Source organism: Pseudophryne corroboree, chromosome 1 (genome assembly GCF_028390025.1).
Source record: "Pseudophryne corroboree isolate aPseCor3 chromosome 1, aPseCor3.hap2, whole genome shotgun sequence".
Classification (NCBI taxonomy): Eukaryota; Metazoa; Chordata; class Amphibia; order Anura; family Myobatrachidae; genus Pseudophryne; species Pseudophryne corroboree.
Window position 1 is genome coordinate 272,268,285 of NC_086444.1, and position 23,726 is coordinate 272,292,010.

The 23,726-nt window shown below is 42.9% G+C and overlaps 1 long non-coding RNA gene across 1 annotated transcript in view; it reads left to right on the plus strand.

The window, feature by feature from the left end:
- The first annotated feature begins 8,346 nt into the window (after positions 1-8,346).
- Positions 8,347-23,726, plus strand: part of LOC135056870 (uncharacterized) — a 71,142-nt gene continuing 55,762 nt past the window's right edge. Inside the window, exon 1 of the long non-coding RNA XR_010244090.1 lies at positions 8,347-8,764. This is a non-coding gene — a long non-coding RNA (uncharacterized LOC135056870). The remainder of the gene's footprint in view (positions 8,765-23,726) is intronic.

Genomic DNA, 23,726 nt, shown 5'->3' on the forward strand with positions numbered 1-23,726 from the left:
GCAGGTGCTGGAGTAACTGGAACAGTAGGTGAAAGTACACTGGGCAGGGATTGCTGCAGTGTATCCAATCGGGAGGACATCCCTTGTAGAAAGTGAAGCATCTGCTGCTGCGCAACCTCTTGACCATCCAGACGGGAGACCAGATCTTGCAAGGCCTCTGACCCCACACTCCGTCCACCATCCGAGTCCATCGATCCTGGACTTACTGTCAGATTGTGTTTGGTCTGTGTCCCCGGAGGGGGCGCTAGTGGGTCAGTGGAGGTGGAAGGAAGGAAACGAGGAGGTTGAATAACGTTCCTGCGCATGAGCGCAAAGGTATTTTTATTAGGCAGATGTATAACAGTTATTGCAGCAGAAATAATAATAACAGGTGAAAAAAGTCAATCACTCAGTAATGAATCTGAAAGTCTATGGCAAATGAATGATAAATGAATTTGAGAAATAATATCCAGAATATAAATCAGAAGAGCAGAATGTCTTATGGATTGGTTCTGGCTTGGAAACCAGTGCAGGGTTAAAACGGGAAACTAGGCAGTAGATGATATGGCAAACCTGAGCATAAGCAGGAGACCGACTCACAGTGCAGGTGATGGGCACTGGCAGCAGCAAGCTGTGTCACAGGTGGAGGAAATGAACGCACCTGGAGTTTGTCTTCAACTGCAGGCTGAAGCACACAAGGTGGTGATGAGTGTGAGGCCTTATGCAGGTTGCAGGTATTGCTGAGCCTTGAAGTTCCACGGGAGAATGCAGAGTAACCAGGAGTATAATGTTCTTAGCAGAGAACCAGGAACTCAGGAGAGACAGGAACCGATCCTTTCATGTAGGTCGCAGATAGACACAAAGTCCAGGATGCCTGTGAGCTGTACCTGTAGCCTCCTATATACCCCATGGTACGCAGGGATTGGATGAGTGCAGGAAAGGTGGGTGCGGCCACGCACCGGATTGGCCGCAGCATACTGGCTATTGCAGACTGTCATGGCGGCGCCCACGCCGCGGCCCAGCGGGGACGCGGCGCGCTACACGCCTGCTGTCTCAGCAGTGCCCCCAGGATCCAGATGATGACCCATGGCAGGGGCATAGGCGACCGGTGACCGCAGGGAGCCAGGACGGAGTCCGCAGCGGCGGACGGATGTCAGCCTGGTAAGTCGATTCCTGACAAGGTAGAGAGACGGATGAATCCTTTAAGAAGATTTGACTTAATATATTCCGACATAGCCTGGGTCTCAGGTAGTGATAAGGGATACGTGCGACCCCGGGGTGGCATCTTCCCGGGGATAAGCTCAATGGGACAGTCCCAGGGTCTATGGGGTGGTAACTGATCAGCCGCCTGTTCAGAGAAGACATCTGCAAACTCCCGATAGATCTCTGGAAGGAGTTCTTCATCCGACCTGGAAGATGCACGGAGCGGATAAACGGGTGTGATGCAACTAGAGTGACAAAACGAACTCCAGAACAATATTTGCGATGACTTCCAGTCGACGTGAGGGTTATGAGTTTTGAGCCAAGGCAACCCCAGGACAAGATCGTGGGGCATCTCCGGAATCACTAGGAACTCTAAACGCTCTTGATGTAGAGCTCCGACCTGTAGCTTGATGGGCTTTGTGCGACTGTAATAAGACCATTGGTTATTTTGGTACCGTTGATAGCAGTCAACGTAATAGGTCGTTTGATAGGCTGCAGCTTTAAACCCAGCCTCTGAACACAAGAAAGAGAAACAAAATTCCCTGCAGCCCCAGAGTCCAGTAGGGCATTAAGGGGTTTGGCAACTGACTCAGAAAACAGAGACACGGAGAGTAGACAATCCACAGTCGGAGAAGATTTGGTCGTGACCCCCAACTTGACTCCACCAGAACAAGCTAGGCCTGCCTGTTTCCAGGACAGGATTTACAGAACTTGATAAAGTGATCTGCGGCTCCACAGTAAAGGCAAAGTTTACCCTCACGACGGCGCTGTCGTTCCTCCGGAGACAGTCAAGATCGGTTAATTTGCATGGGTTCATCCGGACATGGTACAGCCGCTTGCCTAGGAGAAGGAAGCCGTAACCTGGACCGATCCGACCGACTACGTTCACCACCACGCTCCTGCATGCAGAGGTCCACCTTGACGCAGAGTGAGATCAACTCTTCTAGTGGATCCGGCAGATCCCTAGTGACCAGCTCATCCTTCAGGCAGTCAGAGAGCCCGTTCCAAAAGGCGGCCCTGAGAGAGTCATTATTCCAGCGTAGTTCTGAGGCAATGGTCTGGAAATGAACAACGTAATGACCCACAGTACAGGAGCCCTGACGAACACGAAGCAAATCAGAGGAAGCGGCGGTCGCCCTGCCGGGCTCGTCGAAGATTCTTCGGAAGGACGCAATGAAATTGGTGTAATTGGAAACCAATGGATCAGATCGTTCCCATAACGGAGACACCCAATCCAACGCTGAGCCTTCTAGCAAGGAAATAATATAAGCCACTTTAGACCGATCCGTGGCAAAATTGTGTGAAAGAAGTTCAAAGTGCACCTCGCACTGGTTAAGAAAACCGCGGAAATTCTTTGAATTCCCATTATAGCGGGAGGGAGTAGGAAGCTGAAGACGTGACCTGATTCCAGCCGAGGGTTGGACATTACTGGAAACGGCTACCGGAGCGGGTACAGGAACAGGAGCCGGAACCACTGAAGCTAGAGATGCTTGAATTTGATCCAGACGGCCGGACAATTCCTGGAGATACTGCATCACTTGGCCCTGTGCCGCCTCTTGACTCTGAACTCGGGAAGCCAAATTTTGGATGGCGCTTGACTCTGTGTTCCGATCCCCTGGGTCCATGGGGCCCGAGTATACTGTCACTGACCTGGGTTGAGAGAGTTGAGAACTCGGGGGTTCTTCCGATTGTCGGGAAGAGGAACCACAGCTGGGCCGGAGTAGGGACGGCCGGATATAGGTCTTCCTCATGCAGTATCAAAACGGCAACTGGAGTTCGAGAACGATGCTGAAGAATCACCTATTGAAGGGGAGTTGAGAGCAATGCTGGAACGCACTGAATGATGGAAGACTTGCAGGCAAATGCTGAAGCACTCGGAGTGGTGAGAAACTTGTGAGCAATGCTGAAGCACACTGAGTGGTGAGAAACTTGTGAGCGATGCTGAAGCACACTGAGTGGTGAGAAACTTGTGAGCGATGCTGAAGCACACTGAGTGATGAGAAAGTTGTGAGCGATGCTGAAGCACACTGAATGCACTGGAGTTTGTACAGCGGGGAGACACACTGGATGTCGGAAGTACTGTTGACTTGTAGGGGAGAGAGACACGCTGAATGCTGGAAGCAATGGAGACTGTGAGGCAGAAGAACACGCTGAATGCTGGAAACACTGGAGACTGTGAAACAGAGGGACACGCTGAATGCTGGAAACACTGGAGACTGTGAAACAGAGGAACACGCTGAATGCTGGAAACACTGGAGACTGTGGAACAGAGGAACACGCTGAATGCTGGAATCACTGGAGACTGTGGAACAGAGGGACATGCTGAATGCTGGAAACACTGGAGACTGTGGAAGAGAGGAACACGCTGAATGCTGGAAACACTGGAGACTGTGAAACAGAGGGACACGCTGAATGCTGGAAACACTGGAGACTGTGGAACAGAGGAACACGCTGAATGCTGGAAACACTGGAGCTCAAACAGCAGAGAGCCACACTGCACAAAGGAGCACTGAAGTATACTACTAAGAAGAGACGATACTCAGGCGCCAGGCTCTATCCGGCGTCCACCTTTGAATTCCCCGCCTTCCTCTGATTGGCGGAGGGGAGCCAGCGACGTCACCCGCCCACCACCCACGTGATAGCCGGGCGTAATGGCGGCGCCCACACTCCGGGGAACCGCCGGGAGCAGCGCCCGCCAGACGCCGGGACCCGGCGACCACCGGAGGCGAGGACCGCCAGGAGGACCAGCAGGCATGCAGAGGTAAGCGCGGCGGCCGCTGCCCCTGGTGTGTGATAAGCATTACTATGTATTTCTATTGTAATGTGGGACTCTGATATATACTGTATGTCTATTATTATGGGCATTATTATATATTTATATTGTAATGTGGGACACTACTATATATTTCTATTATACCGGGGGTACTACTACAGTATGTAATTCTGTTTATAATGGGGGCATTACTATGTATTTCTACTTTACTGGGGGCATTACAATATATTTCTATTATACTGGGGGCATTACAATATATATCTATTATACTGGGATTATTACTATGTATTTCTATCATACTGAAGGCACTACTATATATTTCTAGCCTTGCCTCCTGAGTGCAAAGAAAAGGGACTATGCTGTGTTGTCACACCCCTAGTGTAATGTAGCCACTCAACCTAGTGTCATGTGGTCATGCCCCCTCATGGCACGTGACCACGCCCATTTTTCTGCACAATCAGTACCACTAAGGAAATATTTCTACTTGCACCACTGACTGGCTGGTTACTATGCGACAGAGTAGCGGCACACACACACTGCAGTTTATAGCACATCTAATGCTGCTTTCACATCGCAAAACCTGCTTTTGAAATGGTATTTGAAACGGTTCTTAAAACGGGTCTGAGCAGTTAAACCCCTTTCACATCTCATGTTGTAACCAGTAAATTACCATTTCATTCCCGTTTTGGTACCTTTCACACTGAACCCGTTTCACCCATAGAAAACAGTGGTTGTCATTATAAATGGACTTTTCTGGCCCACACATTATTATTAATCACTAATTAATTCATTATTAATAATTTGGATAGTCGTACGATGGAACCCAGCAGCTTGAAGCATATCTATTTTTATTAGATGGGATTAGGTACTTGGTTTGTCTTTTTTGGAGGCACAAGTATTATTTATATATTTTTTAATTTTTTTTTTTTTTTTTTAAGATGGAATGGTTAAAAACACGGAAAAAAATGGCGTGGGGTCCCCCCTCCAAAGCATAACCAGCCTCGGGCTCTTCGAGCTGGTCCTGGTTCTAAAAATGCGGGGAAAAAATTGACAGGGGATCCCCCGTATTTTTAAAACCAGCACCGGGCTCTGCGCCTGGTGCTGGTGCAAAAAATACGGGGGACAAAACGAGTAGGGGTCCCCCGTATTTTTCACACCAGCATCGGGCTCCACTAGCTGGACAGATAATGCCACAGCCGGGGGTCACTTTTATGCCGTGCCCTGCGGCCGTGGCATTAAATATCCAACTAGTCACCCCTGGCCGGGGTACCCTGGGGGAGTGGGGACCCCTTCAATCAAGGGGTCCCCCCCCCCCCCAGCCACCCAAGGGCCAGGGGTGAAGCCCATGCTAACATATGAGACCCCTCTCCCCGAATGCCGGGACATCACGTGACTCCTGTCACTGAAGTCCCTTCAGCCAATCAGGAAGCGCTACTGACCGGCGGGTGACCCCACCGCTAGCCGCAAACTTCCCACCATTGAAAGTAATGGAGCGGCTTTGCGATGCGCTGTCTGACAGCTCAGACAGTGCACAGCCAATCAGGTGAGCGCCACGGAAGTAGCGCTTCCTGATTGGCTGAAGGGACTTCAGTGACAGGAGTCACGTGATGTCCCGGCATTCGGGGAGAGGGGTCTCATATGTTAGCATGGGACCCCTTTCGGTCCGCAGGTCCGGGTGTTCGTTTTCTTTTTTTGCCAAGTCCGTGGATTTATCTCTGGACCATGGCTGAGGTGAGTATATTGAACTTTTATTTTCAGGTACCCCTGGATTCTACATGGAGAAGAGGACCGATGTCGGCGTGTGAACATAGGTAAGTATGTGTGTGTCGGCAGTGTGTAATAAAGTTTTACTGTCGACGGTGTCTGTGTCCTGTTTTTATTTGGGTATTTTTTTTCCATTAGAACTACAGGTACCAGCGGGCCAGTTTTTCTCCCGCATGCTGGTACTTGTGGTTCTCCAAGTACCAGCTTGCGGGGGAGGCTTGCTGGGACTTGTAGTACTACTGGAAAAAACAATATCTTTTCATTTACAACAAAGGCTATCAGCCCCCCCATCCGCAGCCCATTGGATGGGGGGGGACAGCCTCGGGCTTCACCCCTGGCCCTTGGGTGGCTGGGGGGGGGGGGGACCCCTTGATTGAAGGGGTCCCCACTCCCCCAGGGTACCCCGGCCAGGGGTGACTAGTTGGATATTTAATGCCACGGCCGCAGGGCACGGCATAAAAGTGACCCCCGGCTGTGGCATTATCTGTCCAGCTAGTGGAGCCCGATGCTGGTGTGAAAAATACGGGGGACCCCTACTCGTTTTGTCCCCCGTATTTTTTGCACCAGCACCAGGCGCAGAGCCCGGTGCTGGTTTTAAAAATACGGGGGATCCCCTGTCAATTTTTTCCCCGCATTTTTAGAACCAGGACCAGCTCGAAGAGCCCGAGGCTGGTTATGCTTTGGAGGGGGGACCCCACGCCATTTTTTTCCGTGTTTTTCACATTTAAACGTTTATAAAGCCACTCTCTCATGTGTCTCCTGTGTTTTCCAAGCTGTTTCCTGGTTGTGGCTGGTGACATCACACATGGAGACAGCCTATCATCTTCTGGGGCTTGCAAATACCGTTTCAGACCCTTTCACACTGCACAGTGAAATGGGACTGAAACGGGTAGGACCCTGCTTTTTTACCGTTTCAAAATACCGGTATTTTGAAAACGGTAAATTGAAGGGGACCCTTTCACATCGCAGCTTGACCCGTTTAGGAAGCCAGTTAAAACGGCAAAATACCGGGTATAAGCTGCGGTGTGAAAGGGGTATAAGAAACATTGCCACACTGCAGTGGCAGAAATTAAAAGTGGTGAATGACTAGTGGCAGCAGCTGCAGCGCCAGGATTTGGATGATCTTTTCCAAACTGATCATTATCCATTTTTCAATTGGCAGATCATCGTGTGGAGTCACAGGGCTTATGGCTGCACATGAACAAAGAACATGAACAATAGATCTGTATATATATATATATATATATATATATATATACACACACACACACATTATATATATAGATCGACTGGAAAGGATACCCAATTGCGCTACGTGGGGATCTAAAGCAGCACATCTAAAAGAACCTCCTGTTAGTCAAGGTCCAGGACAAACATATACAAAACAGATCAGAGGGCGCTAGATTCCGAAGTACTGTTCAAATAGTATATTAAAATTACTATGCAATAAAATTTACAATTTATTCAAATAAAATTTATTCATAAAAATAAGGATTTTTCTGGATTTACATTCAATAGTTTATGTATTTCTTTGTTGAGATACAAACACTGTGCAACATCACTGTAAGACAATAGATAGACCCAATGCGTTTCGTCCCTTAAGGGACTACCTCAGGAATACAAAATCTAAATGATAGAATAAAATGACTAATTATATAAACAGTACCAATTCCTAGATAATGCATATGATTATCTATAATCATACGTACTGAATGCTCAGATAATGAGGTAGAAGTAACTTGATGAAATATAAACACCTCTATTCTGTATTGGTTAAAAGTGGGTTTAAAAAACCTAATAGGAGAAATTATATAATTTACCTTAAACTCACGAAAGAGGATAGGTGGGTGTACAGGTGGTGTGGAGAAGTTCAATTACATACCAGGTTATGCAAAAGAAAATACTCAAGTATATAGTGCTCAGTGATGTTTCGTGATATTAGCAATATGTACAGTATATATAATACTTAATGTCCATATGCAGAGAAAAAGTCCCAAATCCAGATAACTTTCCTTCAGAAGCTGTTATTCCGTTCTGATGGGGGATAGCCTCCTATTTGCGTGTGTATCTCATGACGATATGGAATATAAAATAATAAAACATCATGGTGCAGTACATCCTTAAGGTTGCAATACGATGTATATTATTATACATCGTGTACCCAGCATAATTAATGTTTATTATTGGAATGATATATATGTGCTATGAATGGGTTTCTGGTTAAGAAGACAGGTTGCTATGGAACCTATGGGCCACGATACTTAAAGTATGGGTTACAGTAGAAGCATATTTGCATGGTTTCTGGGTGATCAGAGGCATTTATATAAGCGGTATTGCGGTATCCAAGCGCGTTACCATGGAGCCTGGTTCCCATGGAGATGCATGGCGGAAATCACAACATTGATGGGCGGAAGTGTCCCGTAGTATGGAACACTGAAGCTAGACTGGGAATCGAGGCAATGGAGCGCGTCACCATGTAGATAAGTTTCCATGGAGACGTGCAGCGGAAATGAGATCAATGTAAGGGCGGAAGTATCCCGTAGTATGGGATACCTGTCTGATATACAGGAAATAGTAAACATCAATTACAACGCAGGGTATGCTGGGTACACGTGGAGATGCGTTGCCATGGCAACCCGTTTTCCAAATTAAATGCTTATTTGTATAAATTTCCGGTGGTTGGGTTTAAATATCCTTGTTGTACTAGCACTCTTGTTCCTTGATAAAGGGTAGAAATGCGTTGGAAGAGTGCAGGCGAGACACATTGTTTTTCTCCCTTGAGGTTGGAATTGTTACAACATCAGACTGGTAATTGCTGTTTTCGGCCGACGGCCTTACCTGTGAATTATATTTCACCCCACGGAGGATCATACATATGTGGCACTTGTCCAGTTGTATATAATATTTAAATTTTTATTAATAAAATGCCCTTTTAAAATATATTGATATTCCCACATTCTCTGCATGGGAGGAGGGGATGCTTTTGGATACTCTGTTAAAAGAAACCGTTATGTGAGGATCAACATCTTTGGACAAGTGAGTACGGTACGCATCATTATATGTGACAGATAAAGATACCTTTACGTGAGGATAGCTACATATAACACTGTGAGTGGGGTACGCTTCAGTGGATCAATAATAATAATAATATACATCGTATTGCCACCTTAAGGATGTACTGCACCATGATGTTTTATTACTTTATATTCCATATCGTCATGAGATACACACGCGAATAGGAGGCTATCCCCCCTCAGAACGGAATAACAGCTTCTGAAGGAAAGATATCTGGATTTGGGACTTTTTCTCTGCATATGGACATTAAGTATTATATATACTGTACATATTGCTAATATCACGAAACATCACTGAGCGCTATATTCTTGAGTATTTTCTTTTGCATTGTATTTTCTATAAGGGTGAAGTGGCCCTTCTCATCCTCAAGTGGCTGCACAAGTGTGTTTGCGCCTTGGGTTACTGACTATTTTTTGTTTATACATACCAGGTTATATTCACAAATAGATGGTATCTCAACACGGGTGGTCTAAATGTGACCTGTTTAATAGTAATGGATAATGGAGGGGATTTACACATAACCTCATACATATGATATTAATGTGACTAAAAGTGGAAGGAGGAGCATACATACTGGTAACAAATGAAAAAACATATAGCACTGAACTTTGGTGGATGATAACCAGCCTTCTGCATGTAAAGTAATAAACTTAATATGCCTAAAACAGTCAATTAATAAATTTTCAGTATAAGAATATTTGAAAGCTCATATTCATCAACTTGGCAATAATTAACATGTTCAAAAGAATAGTAAATTTATACATAGAACAATTTTATATCGAACAATATTTAGTGACAAAATACATGATAAAAATATAGTAGAAAAAATATATAGCTATATATATATATATATATATATATATATATATATATATATATATCCAACAACAGGCTGATTTCAGCAGACGGAAGCTTTAGAGTATGTATGATAGTAAGATAAAATACTGTTATAGCATATACATAATTCCTTACAAAAATATATTTATATTAATGATGATACATAGTCATAAGAAGAGCCTTAATAAAAGGATTCTAATTTTAACAACATAGTTATCAATATATGGGAGCAGTGAAATTAAATAAAAATAAAAACCCCTATTGATACTTACAATGGGACAGTGTGCGCCTTTCAGAGTTCAGTGGATTACTGAGAGGGAGAATTGGAAGCACTACTATGATGTCATTTCCTCTTATACTTTTTAATGGGTTATGTTGATTATATGCAAAGAGAGGGCATAAGGAGTTAAAGGAGATGTCCTATTTATACAATGCAATGAAGCCAACAAAGCGTTTGGGTGCATAAATACGTTTGAGTAGTGAATATAATGTGTGGGAAGCACAGTAAAGTGTTTAAAAAGACGGTGGAATGCATTTCCGGTATGCGCCATGTAACTTCCGGCTATGCATTCCACTCATCCAGCTGGACTTCCTGTGTAGTGCAAGCTACCTAGATTGCGCTCCTGGAGAGGGAAAGAACTCCAATAGAGTAAATAGAAGGGGAGGAGTTACTGGCTTGATAGACAGCCTCATGGACCAGTATAATAAATAAATAAATAATGGGGGTATGACGTATTTTTGGTATGCATTCCATAGTAGAGGAATATAATATATATGCGTTCCATACATCTATTTTACATATTAACAAAAGTGATTACTAATAAAAAAAAATTTTAGATTATAAGATTGGCTCTATTATAAAATGGCACTATTATATAGTATTATACATGAGATTAAACAAAATAATGAGTTTAGGGAATATAATTCCTAAATTATACAGTTGGAGCAGTCTTAACCAGAATAAAGTGGCTCAAATATATCTAATAGCAGGAGAAAGATTCAGGGCCAGTGCATAGAGTGAGCATGAATCATTAAATAGTGATGTGTTATTCTGCATAGAAACGGAAATCAGTGTCTGTCAAGACCAGACCAGTAAAAAAGTCAGTGATGGATAATAATTATGCCTGTGATGGAGCAGGAGAGGTAAGTAATATAATGGGGAGGTAAGTATCCATATACATAATTTAGTATCCAAAGACTGTATCTGGTTTAAATAGTGTGAAAAACATAGAGCAATATCTACAAATAGGTGCTTACCGATGAAGATACCTTCTAATTACAAATTCATTGGGACCAACCCTATACATTACATAGACCAATAACTGAGTAGACGGTAAAGTAAAAAAGGGGAAAGACCACTCAAAAGCATATGGGCAATAGTAATCGGATCTATCGTCTGAAGGGGATCAGGAAAAATAAAAATATTCCCTGTCCTTTTAAACAAGTATAATAGTGATTAAAATACAGTGGATATAACGAGAAAATGGCAAGGGACAAAGAGAATAAATGTAAGTATCAATAACCATGTGATTTTCAATGCTCTCATATTTACAATTTCAGCAAAAGATACTATAGTTCTAGGATAGATATATGTTATAAAGACTCACCAAATCCTCTATTACTGTAAAGATGGAAATATATATCATATCATGTAATGAATTAAGAGCATTGCTAATGTTAGAGAGGATGTACTACAGCTAACAATTAAATTGGTCTACATCTATGCCCTCATTCAGACCACAAGGGGTTAAGTAATTAAGGGGGACATTTACTAAGCAGTGATAAGAGCGGAGAAGTGAGCCAGTGGAGAAGTTGTCCATGACAACCAATCAGCACTACAGTAACATCTATAATTTGCATACTATAAAATTATACAGAGCTGCTGATTGGTTGTTGGGGCAACTTCTCCACTGGCTCACTTCTCCCCTCATATCACTGCTTAGTAAATGTCCCACTTAGGGTAAAAATCCAGAAACTTTCTCTGTTTGCTAGGTTCAAATCTCTGCTACCACCTCCTATCGGTTCCTTGATATGTTCTAAAACCGTAAACTGGAAAATGGATGGATTGACCTCTGATTTATGCCTTTCAGCATAATGACGGGGTAGACTATGAGTTTTAACTTTATTTTTTTATATTGCGCATGTGTTCCTGTATTCGGATTGTGATCTGTCTATTGGTTTTCCCTACAGAACTTAATTTGCAGCTGCATGTGATTTTGTATACAGCATATTCTGATTTGCAGGTCACTAGACTAGTTAGCGTATACATCCTGCCAGTATCTAACTTGTCGCTGAACTTAGTCCAGTCTAAAAATTTGCAGTAAATGCATCGGTTGCAAGTTATACAACCTGTCCTATTGGATGTTAGAAAGTTCTGATTCACAGGAGGTAAGGTTTTTTTCAGTTGTAATTTACTTGGAGCCAGGATACTTTTACGGTTTCTAGATCTATGAAAGACCAAATTTGGTCTCGGTGGACGGTGCGGCCCTAGAATGGGGTCTCTCAAAAGGATCCCCCCCAGTGATGGTCCAAGACTTTACGCATGAGAGAGTTTTCTTTGTTGAATTGTGTGATAAAAGTTCTGTGTTGCCAATCCCTCTTTTTTTTAGGTCTGGACATTAGAAGATCTTCTCTATTTCGTGAAGAGACTTTCGACCGTGCATAATCAATTAAAGATTGGTCATACCATATTTGTATAAAACGGTCATATAGAACTTGTGACCGAATCCAGTAGTCTTTGAGGTTGCTACAATTTCTTCTGACCCAAAGGAATTGGGAATAGGGAACTCCTTTTTTGCAAGTCGCATGGTTGGCAACTTGAATAGGGGATATTCAAAGTTGAAGATGTCTTGAGGAAGGCTCCTGTTGAGCCGAAACGCGTCGACAACCACTGGGCACTGTGAAACCTCTTTTCAACTTTGATAGACAACGACTGAGGTATTTTTGATTCTTATCATTTATCTGCAAATTATGAAGTCCGGACATTTTGTATTGGTGCAGATTATGTTTTTAATGATTTTTTAAGAAGCATTTTTGTTGATATTTTATATGGATGTTTGTCGATTTTTTGTCTGTATTTTTTTATATACATCCCAACTATGGGAATTTTGTGTATAATAAACTTAAAAAAAAAAGATACGGATTGAGCGGCACATCCTTTTCTCTTTGTTTTGGGACCATCAAAATTGACACCTGGTTCCTGTGTTTGAGACGGGTGTGGATACAAAAAGAAACCCAGATGCGAATATCTCTACTTCCTTTAGTGTGAGTGTGGTACGCATCCTTTCACTGTAACAATAGGGGAAAAGATACCTTTATATACTTGACTCATCTATATTTTTAAAATATTCAACTATACATCTGGTCCTAAATCTAAGACGGGTGTGGATTTGAAAATGAAAAGAAACCCGGATAGGAACGTCTTTGCATTATTTCTCATGAGTGTGGTATGCACCATAATTGCTGTAATTATAGAGGAAAAAGATACCTCTATATCTCTAAGTGAGTTTAGGTATGCATTTCCTTGCATGTTAGCTGGTGAAGGCTCCACAGAAGGGGTGAAGAAATATAAAGAAACCTTTATGTGCACGAACACTCTCCCTTAGTGTGAGTCTGGGGTACGCACCTCATATAGACTATTCTTTCTGGTGTTTTTTCCACCCCTGTTGGAACAAGGACTGTTTTCTACATATAAAAGAGGATTGCACAAAACAATATCACACATTGTATGTTTAATTTTTTGTTTTTACATAAAAACATCGAGATCAAATCATCAACATTGAACCTTCTGATGATTAAGAAATTGAAGAAACAACACATCTACAACTGATAAGGGACGTACATGTTATATGTGTTCTGTTATTTATTAGGGCGCTTATACTGGAAGAGTTTGCCTTCTTTTTTTTGCAATTTCTGTTTTTGTGGGGTGTGGTGACACCCTATTAGACAATCACTACCAGTTAAAGCTGCCTTGCGCACATTTTGAGTTCCCCATTTCTCTGCTACTATTGAATAGGGGATATAACTGTTTGCATCGACTGGTTTGAAAAAGGTCCTGGTTTGTATTAGTTCTCCTGGTGTGCTGATTAACTACAAATCCAGATATTCAATGGTGGATTTATCCTTTTTTGGGGTTAACCGTAGATTGTCATTGTTGGCATTGATGTAGGCCATAAGCTCATCAATCTTCTCAGGATCACCTTGCCAAATAATGATAACATCGTCGATGTACCATTGGTACAGGATGATGTATTCTTCATATTTTGAGCCATACACAGAGTTTTCTTCCCATCTATTCATAACGAGATTTGCATAGGATAAGGCAAATTTTGTCCCTATAGCTGTTCCTTGTGTTTGAAGATAAAATTTGCCATTGTATTCAAAATGGATGTGTTCTAAAATAAAGCGAATGCAGTCAACAATGAATGCAATCTCTCTCTGATCAGACCATTGGTTAATCTCTAGTGTGGTTCTGATGGCTTCTATTCCCTTTATATGGGGTATAGAAGAGTAGAGGGCTTGAACATTGATGGTCAGCCAGGTCATTCCTGAAGTCCAAACCAGGTCTTTGATTTTTTTGTAGGATGGATGTTGAATTTTTAGGGTGTGACCTGTTCTTTAGAACATGAGGTAGTAGTTTTAAATCCACATAATGTGAGAGGTTCGAAGTTAATGAATTTATGCCGGCAATGATAGGTCTTGCTGGAGGGTGGTCTTTGTTTTTATGGGCCTTAGGAATATGATAGAAGATAGGGGTCTTAGGAAATTTCACTAGAAGGTAGTTGTATTCTTCAATACACAGGCAACCTTCGTTATGTCCTCTGTTAAGGAGTATATAGAGTTGTTCATAAAACTCATTTGTAGGATCTTCACTTAATGATTTGTAGGTATTTTCGTCTAACAAGATCTTATCCAATTCATCCATATACGTCTGTCTGTCTGTCTTGCACTACAACGGCACCCCCCTTATCAGCTTGTTTGATAGTGATGTTTTCTGCCCTCTTTAATGCTTTAGTGGCTTATTTTTCCTGTGGATTGAGATTGCTGGAATACCTTATGTTTTAATTTTTCTAAAATCGTCTTTCACAGAATCAAAAAATATATCAAGGTGGCTACCTCTGGACTCTACAGGATAGAAGTGAGATGGTGGAGCTACGAATGGTCTTGATTTAACAGGTTGACAAGTTTCAAGTCTCAAGTAAAAAAAAATGTCTTTGAATAGTGAGATTACGTATAAATTTATTAAGGTCTATGAACAGATCAGATTTATCAAGGAGATGGTCTGGAGCGAACTTAAGACCTTTCTTTAATACTGAATGCTCAGTTATTGAAATTTTCTTCTCAGAGTTGTTAATGATCCTGTTTGGTGCTCTCTTGTGTCGCATAACCTCTTTTTTTCTTTGGGGATCTGTCCCCTTCTTCTTGCTCCTCCTTTCCCCCAAAACTTCTTTTGAGGCCTTGTGGGGAATCTAACCATGTAAACAGATCCTCCTTCCATTGTCTTTGTGGTAAAGAGGGTCTTTTCTCCATTCTGTCTCCTAAGAAATGAAGACGTTGTCTTGCTTCGGGAGTAGGTGATCTAAATAATTCATATCTATTATCGTCACCGTACCTCTCATTTCTCCTGCTGTAATTGGAGGGGATCCTTATACATTGATGTCTGTAGCCCCCTGAGTATTCATCTATCTGATGTTCCCATATTGCTCGAAAGGTCTCCAGGGTTGAAAATATTGTTTATTGTAGGTGAACTCATAGTATGACTCTCGTCTATAATGTTCACGGTTCTGTGGATTTTCAACTTTAGAGGTGAACTTTCTATAGTTATAGTTCTTTTCAGCTTGGTTATTCATATTTGGCTGATTGTGGACTTGACCACAAGCATAATCCCTTTTGTCTCTTAAAAAATGTTTGTTTCCTAGAGATAATTTCTTTCTCTAGGTTGTCTATCTTATACTGTAAGTCCTTAATGTCCCTCTGGTACTCCTCACTTTCCTCAAACTTGGTAACTGCTGACTCAATTTTGGCTATCTCATCTTGGAGCCTATTTCGCTTTTTCGATCATTGATAATCAGATTCATTCATTTGGCCGATCATTCATCCAATGTTTAATTCCAGATCTTAAGGAACGGCATATTGCTGCCTCCAAACGTGGGTGATTTTGATAGCCTTAAACCCCTAGGGATGCTGCCGACTTCTAGTTATTTCTCTAAAGTAATTATATCGTACCAAAGGAATTTAAATAACTATAGTATTCATCTTCATCTTCCTCAAACTGAACCACCTGTTCTTCCTCCATGAATATATTTCTAGCTTTTTGGGACCTCTTGGTCCTATCTAAGCAGATGGGCATCTCACAGCTGCAGAAGGGTAGCTAACAGGAGATATGTATGGACAGGAAAGGATACCCAATTGGGCTACTTGAGGATCTAAAGCAGCACCTCTAGAAGAACCTCCTGTTAGTCAAGGTCCAAACAAACATATACAAAACGGATCAGAGGGCGCTAGATTCCGAAGTACTGTTGAAATAGTATCTTAAAATTGCTATACAATAAAATTCACAATTTTTATTCAAGTAAAATGTATTCATATTAATAAATAGAGCATCTGTACAGTTTAACAGAGATGTCTTCAGATTTCTTCGGCTTTACATTCAATAGTTTATGTATTTCTTTGTTGATATACAATCACTGGGCAACATCAATGTATAACAATAGATAGATCCAACGTGTTTCGTCCCTTAAGAGACTTCCTCAGGGGTGCAAAATCTAAATGATAGAATAAAATGACTAATTATATCAATAGTGCCAATTCCTAGATAATGCATATGATTCGCTACAATCATACGTACCGAATGCTCAGATAATGAGGTAGAAGTAACTTGATGAAATATAAACACCTCTATTCTGTATTGGTTAAAAGTGGGTTTAAAAAAACCTAATGGGAGAAATTATATCATTTACTTTAAACTCACGAAAGAGGATAGGTGGGTTGAACAGGTGGTGTGAAGAAGTTCGAATACATACCAGGTTATATTTGGTATTAAATCACATCATGTTGTGGCTCCATTTTGAGGAGGAGACTATTCACAAATAGATGGTATCTCAACACGAGTCTAAATGTGACCTGTTTAATAGTAATGGATAATGGAGAGGATTTACACCTCATACATATGACATTAATGTGACTAAAAGTGGAGGGAAGAGCATAAATACCGGTGACAAATGAAAGAATATATAGCACTGAATTTTGGTGGATGATAACCAGCCTTCTGCATATAAAGTAATACTACACAATATACAGCTGCTTGTGAACAGCCACTTTAGATGGACACCTCACAGCCAAATTACTGCGCAGCATACAGCAGTGTGTCCCCTATGCACTGAATATACACAGAGCACAGCCACTTGTAAGTCTGGAGTCTGACACAGCACAGCCAATACAGCAGCGCAACATACAGTAGCGTGCCTGAGAGTGAAATTGTGCCAAGTCCTGGCAGCAACGAGAATCTGACAACAGAAGGATGACATTTTGCCTCAAAGTGGAATCCGAGTCTGTTAGGAAAAAGTCTTAGCTTGGTAAGACTCTGGGGCAGATGTATTCACCTGTAGAAGGCATAAGGAAGTGATAAACCAGTGATATGTGCAAGGTGATAAAGGCACCAGCCAATCAGTTTCAATATGTAAATTAACAGTTAGGATCTGATTGGCTGGTGCCTTTATCACCTTGCACATATCACTGGTTTATCACTTCCTTATGCCTTCTACAGGTTAATACATCTGCCCCTCAGATCCCTGAATTTTTTAGCAGCTCGGATTACAAGGAATTTGAACCACTCATCTCTGCAAAGAAAGCACACTGGATGTATATGATAAGGATTTATCAATAGGATGCAGATCAGGATAAGAGATTGTTACATAATTTTCAAAATTCTTGTCACAATCCTTCTTTCTTTAGACCTTTTAACCTTATCTTTGATGTACAAAGCAAATTTAAATATTGATAGACAATGATGCTGACCTTTAGATCTCATCAATTTGGTTGAGAACCAACCCTGGCATTCTGAAGGTACTTGTAACTTATATGTCAGATAAAATCGTGCTAAAATAAACAGTCTCCATCACTCAAATAGCTTTTAGTAGTCTGATCACAGCATAGTATCTCACAGCATACAGTGATTGACAGTGTTATGCTCCGTGCAAAGCAGTGGCACCGCACAGTGTCACATGCATGCTGTAGATACAATTCATCTAACATCCTGTTAATGTTAGTTATATATTGAACATCAATAAATGAATAACAAGGGCACATAATCACGTTAAGTAGTTGGACTGATATGGTTAATAGCATCATTGATGGTATTATACTTACTGGCCAAATATGGTGTCACATGACAGATGTGAGGCAGCAAGTAATGTGGCCAGTCGTGGATAATCCTACCACTTTAATGCAATAGTAGCAAAAGGTGACAAACGAAGAGGTCTGAGTGTCCACATCATCTGTGCAAATAATATATAATAATAATATTAATAATAATAATAATCGTTGAGTTAATCTAAATATTCTATCCTAAATGTAAATTAATTAATATAATTTCAAAGGTACATTCGCTGAAAATCCAGTCTACAAAAATTCCCAGAAGACCATATAACAGCACCTAATTATGTAATATAATATCCACCATTCACTAATAAAATTCTGAAATAATTACAGTACTGGTGTAATAAAAGATGTGCATATGAATAAAAGCAATTTTTTTTTTTTTAACTTTCTGGTATTGTTAGGTACTATATTATTATTAGTGATGTGCACCGGAAATTTTTTGGGTTTTGTGTTTTGGGTTCGGTTCCGCGGCCGTGTTTTGGGTTCGAACGCGTTTTGGCAAAACCTCACCGAAATTTTTTTGTCGGATTCGGATGTGTTTTGGAATCGGGTGTTTTTTTCAAAAAACCCTAAAAAACAGCTTAAATAATTGAATTTGTGGGTCATTTTGATCCCATAGTATTATTAACCTCAATAACCATAATTTCCACTCATTTTCAGTCTATTCTGAACACCTCACACCTCACAATATTATTTTTAGTCCTAAAATTTGCACCGAGGTAGCTGTGTGACTAAGCTAAGCGACCCAAGTGGCCGACACAAACACCTGGCCCATCTAGGAGTGGCACTGCAATGTCACACAGGATGGCCCTTCAAAAAAATACTCCCCAAACAGCACATGACGCAAAGAAAAAAAGAGGCGCAATGAGGTAGCTGTGTGACTAAGATAAGCGACCCAAGTGGCCGACACAAACACCTGGCCCATCTAGGAGTGGCACTACAGTGTCACGCAGGATGGCCCTTCAAAAAAATACTCCCCAAACAGCACATGACGCAAAGAAAAAAAGAGGCGCAATGAGGTAGCTGTGTGACTAAGATAAGCGACCCAAGTGGCCGACACAAACACCTGGCCCATCTAGGAGTGGCACTGCAGTGTCACGCAGGATGGCCCTTCAAAAAAATACTCCCCAAACAGCACATGACGCAAAGAAAAAAAGAGGCACAATGAGGTAGCTGTGTGACTAAGATAAGCGACCCAAGTGGCCGACACAAACACCTGGCCCTTCTAGGAGTGGCACTGCAGTGTCACGCAGGATGGCCCTTCAAAAAAATACTCCCCAAACAGCACAAGACGCAAAGAAAAATGAAAGAAAAAAGAGGTGCAAGATGGAATTGTCCTTGGGCACTCCCACCCACCCTTATGTTGTATAAACAGGACATGCACACTTTAACGAACCCATCATTTCAGCGACAGGGTCTGCCACACGACTGTGACTGAAATGACTGGTTGGTTTGGGCCCCCACCAAAAAAGAAGCAATCAATCTCTCCTTGCACAAACTGGCTCTACAGAGGCAAGATGTCCACCTCATCATCATCGTCCGATTCATCACCCCTTTCACTGTGTACATCCCCCTCCTCACAGATTATTAATTCGTCCCCACTGGAATCCACCATCTCAGGTCCCCGTGTACTTTCTGGAGGCAATTGCTGCTGGTGAATGTCTCCACGGAGGAATTGATTATAATTCATTTTAATGAACATCATCTTCTCCACATTTTCTGGAAGTAACCTCGTACGCCGATTTGCTGACAAGGTGAGCGGCGGCACTAAACACTCTTTCGGAGTACACACTGGAGGGAGGGCAACTTAGGTAGAATAAAGCCAGTTTGTGCAAGGGCCTCCAAATAGCCTCTTTTTCCTGCCAGTTTACGTACGGACTGTCTGACGTGCCTACTTGGATGCGGTCACTCATATAATCCTCCACCATTCTTTCAATGGTGAGAGAATCATATGCAGTGACAGTAGACGACATGTCAGTAATCGTTGGCAGGTCCTTCAGTCCGGACCAGATGTCAGCACTCGCTCCAGACTGCCCTGCATCACCGCCAGCGGGTGGGCTCAGGATTCGTAGCCTTTTCCTCGCACCCCCAGTTGCGGGAGAATGTGAAGGAGGAGATGGTGACAGGTCACGTTCCGCTTGACTTGACAATTTTCTCACCAGCAGGTCTTTGAACCTCTGCACACTTGTGTCTGCCGGAAAGAGAGATACAACGTAGGTTTTAAATCTAGGATCGAGCACGGTGGCCAAAATGTAGTGCTCTGATTTCAACAGATTGACCACCCGTGAATCCTGGTTAAGCGAATGAAGGGCTCCATCCACAAGTCCCACATGCCTAGCGGAATCGCTCTGTTTTAGCTCCTCCTTCAATGTCTCCAGCTTCTTCTGCAAAAGCCTGATGAGGGGAATGACCTGACTCAGGCTGGCAGTGTCTGAACTGACTTCACGTGTGGCAAGTTCAAAAGGTTGCAGAACCTTGCACAACGTTGAAATCATTCTCCACTGCGCTTGAGTCAGGTGCATTCCACCTCCTTTGCCTATATCGTGGCCAGATGTATAGGCTTGAATGGCCTTTTGCTGCTCCTCCATCCTCTGAAGCATATAGAGGGTTGAATTCCACCTCGTTACCACCTCTTGCTTCAGATGATGGCAGGGCAGGTTCAGGTGTTTTTGGTGGTGCTCCAGTCTTCTGTACGCGGTGCCTGTACGCCGAAAGTGGCCCGCAATTCTTCTGGCCACCGACAGCATCTCTTGCACGCCCCTGTCGTTTTTTAAATAATTCTGCACCACCAAATTCAAGGTATGTGCAAAACATGGGACGTGCTGGAATTTGCCCAGATGTAATGCACGCACAATATTGCTGGCGTTGTCCGATGCCACAAATCCCCAGGAGAGTCCAATTGGGGTAAGCCATTCTGCGATGGTCTTCCTCAGTTGCCGTAAGAGGTTTTCAGCTGTGTGCGTATTCTGGAAAGCGATGATGCAAAGCGTAGCCTGCCTAGGAACGAGTTGGCGTTTGCGAGATGCTGCTACTGGTGCCGCCGCTGCTGTTCTTGCAGCGGGAGGCAATACATCTACCCAGTGGGCTGTCACAGTCATGTAGTCCTGAGTCTGCCCTGCTCCACTTGTCCACATGTCCGTGGTTAAGTGGACATTGGGTACAACTGCATTTTTTAGGACACTGGTGACTCTTTTTCTGAGGTCTGTGTACATTTTCGGTATCGCCTGCCTAGAGAAATGGAACCTAGATGGTATTTGGTACCGGGGACACAGTACCTCAATCAAGTCTCTAGTTGGCTCTGAATTAACGATGGATACCGGAACCACGTTTCTCACCACCCTGGCTGCCAAGGCCTCAGTTATCCGCTTTGCAGCAGGATGACTGCTGTGATATTTCATCTTCCTCGCAAAGGACTGTTGGACAGTCAATTGCTTACTGGAAGTAGTACAAGTGGTCTTCCGACTTCCCCTCTGGGATGACAATCGACTCCCAGCAGCAACAACAGCAGCGCCAGCAGCAGTAGGCGTTACACTAAAGGATGCATCGGAGAAATCCCAGGCAGGAGAGGACTCGTCAGACTTGCCAGTGACATGGCCTGCAGGACTATTGGCTTTCCTGGGTAAGGAGGAAATTGACACTGAGGGAGTTGGTGGTGTGGTTTGCAGAAGCTTGGTTACAAGAGGAAGGGATTTAGTGGTTAGTGGACTGCTTCCGCTGTCACCCAAAGTTTTTGAACTTGTCACTGACTTATGATGAATGCGCTGCAGGTGACGTATAAGGGAGGATGTTCCGAGGTGGTAAACGTCCTTACCCCTACTTATTACAGCTTGACAAAGGCAACACACGGCTTGACACCTGTTGTCCGCATTTGTGTTGAAATAATTCCACACCGAAGAGCTGATTTTTTTTGTATTTTGACCAGGCATGTCAATGGCCATATTCCTCCCACGGACAACAGGTGTCTCCCCGGGTGCCTGACTTAAACAAACCACCTCACCATCAGAATCCTCCTAGTCAATTTCCTCCCCAGCGCCAGCAACACCCATATCCTCATCCTGGTGTACTTCAACACAGACATCTTCAATTTGACTATCAGGAACTGGACTGCGGGTGCTCCTTCCAGCACTTGCAGGGGGCGTGCAAATGGTGGAAGGCGCAAGCTCTTCCCGTCCAGTGTTGGGAAGGTCAGGCATCGCAACCGACACAATTGGACTCTCCTTGGGGATTTGTGATTTCGAAGAACGCACAGTTCTTTGCTGTGCTTTTGCCAGTTTAAGTCTTTTCATTTTTCTAGCGAGAGGCTGAGTGCTTCCATCCTCATGTGAAGCTGAACCACTAGCCATGAACATAGGCCAGGGCCTCAGCCGTTCCTTGCCACTCAGTGTCGTAAATGGCATATTGGCAAGTTTACGCTTCTCCTCAGACGCTTTTAATTTTGATTTTTGGGTCATTTTTTTACTGATCTTTTGTGTTTTGGATTTTACATGCTCTGTACTATGACATTGGGCATCGGCCTTGGCAGACAACGTTGATGGCATTTCATCGTCTCGGCCATGACTAGTGGCAGCAGCTTCAGCACGAGGTGGAAGTGGATCTTGATCTTTCCCTATTTTTTTAACCTCCACATTTTTGTTCTCCATATTGGCCTACCGTACTGCTATATACAGTATAATGGACCTGGTGGACACTGTCAGCAGACTGCGTTTATAGTATAAAGAAAAAAAGACACCACAGGTATACAATGTAGATGGATGGATAGTATACTTTATGTATGACGACGAGTGACTGAAGACACAGAGGTAGGTACAGCAGTGGCCTACCGTACTGCTATATACAGTATAATGGACCTGGTGGACACTGTCAGCAGACTGCGTTTATAGTATAAAGAAAAAAAGACACCACAGGTGTACAATGAAGATGGATGGATAGTATACTTTATGTATGACGACGAGTGACTGAAGACACAGAGGTAGGTACAGCAGTGGCCTACCGTACTGCTATATACAGTATAATGGACCTGGTGGACACTGTCAGCAGACTGCATTTATAGTATAAAGAAAAAAAGACACCACAGGTATACAATGTAGATGGATGGATAGTATACTTTATGTATGACGATGAGTGACTGAAGACACAGAGGTAGGTACAGCAGTGGCCTACCGTACTGCTATATACAGTATAATGGACCTGGTGGACACTGTCAGCAGACTGCGTTTATAGTATAAAGAAAAAAAGACACCACAGGTATACAATGTAGATGGATGGATAGTATACTTTATGTATGACGACGAGTGACTGAAGACACAGAGGTAGGTACAGCAGTGGCCTACCGTACTGCTATATACAGTATAATGGACCTGGTGGACACTGTCAGCAGACTGCGTTTACAGATTGTCCTTGGACCTCCATTATAGGATATTGGAAGATCTGCAGACAGTTTTGAGCTGGTGGCCATGGTGTATCTCCTGGTGTGGTCATGTATTGTACCCAGATTGATATGGAGAGGTGATTTGCCTGGGGGTGAAGATGGATAAGGCTAGGAGAAAAGCGGATGCTCTTGTGTCTCGGAGAGTGTTGGTCTGAGAGGTTTCATTATAGAGCACTCACAGATTATGTTTAGGGACACCCGCTTGTTTCATGCAGACAGTATTCATTTAACAGATGAGGGCTTAGTTTTGGTTTTGAAGGAGATATTTAGAGATTTAGATGGCATTTG